The 691-nt window shown below is 54.4% G+C and overlaps 1 protein-coding gene across 1 annotated transcript in view; it reads right to left on the bottom strand.

Moving 5' to 3' along the window:
• Calcoco2 (calcium binding and coiled-coil domain 2) overlaps positions 1-685 on the bottom strand; it is a 12,773-nt gene extending 12,088 nt beyond the window's left edge. The window contains exon 1 of the mRNA XM_023718141.1: positions 633-685. The gene's annotated coding sequence lies outside the window, so the exon portion shown is untranslated. The remainder of the gene's footprint in view (positions 1-632) is intronic.
• Between the last annotated feature and the right edge of the window lie 6 nt (positions 686-691).

The raw sequence follows: 691 nt of genomic DNA on the forward strand, positions 1-691 counted from the left end.
TTTCCTTTTCTGAGAGAGGGTTTCACCATGTGGTTCTGGCTGCCCTTGAAACTGCAGAGACTTCTGCTTCAGCCTCCCGAGTGCTGGGATTACAGGGATGCGCCACCATGCCTTGGTACCTGCCTTCAGCACTAGGCTTTTCAAATTTCTTATTTATAGCCTTTGGAAAAAAACTCTGTCTTCTGTTTATCTTCCAGTATTATCGACCCTCATTCACTGCCTGATGATTTGGAGCAGAATTCAAAAGAAAGAAACAGCACAAGGTCTGGGGCATCACCGCGGCACTGTGTACCAAGTCACTGGTCTCTGATGTCCACACTGTGGCTAAGCCAAGGAGGGCTAAACATCATAAACAGGCAGGGGGACTTTGTACCATTTCTGAGCCAGACCAGACAACACCTGTAGCTTGGAAGGGCTCTTATCCTCTTTACTTCTCTTTACTGTGCCGTGCTGGGAACTGAGGCGTCGCACGCTAGAGAAGCGCTTGCCCCCTGCGCAGCCTCCCACCCTTAGCTTTCCGCGCAAACGACAGGAAACCTCAGTGTGCCTACTCAGACGCGGACATCTGGGAGACGCTGGCCCACACAGGACAGCATGGGGCAGAGCACCGGGCAGCGCCACCGCAGCCGTACCTGCTTCCCCTGCAGCTCGGCCTGCGCTGCCGAATGCTGCTCCTCCAGGCAGGCGCAGC

Source organism: Octodon degus, unplaced genomic scaffold (genome assembly GCF_000260255.1).
Source record: "Octodon degus isolate 3935 unplaced genomic scaffold, OctDeg1.0 scaffold00056, whole genome shotgun sequence".
NCBI lineage: Eukaryota > Metazoa > Chordata > Mammalia > Rodentia > Octodontidae > Octodon > Octodon degus.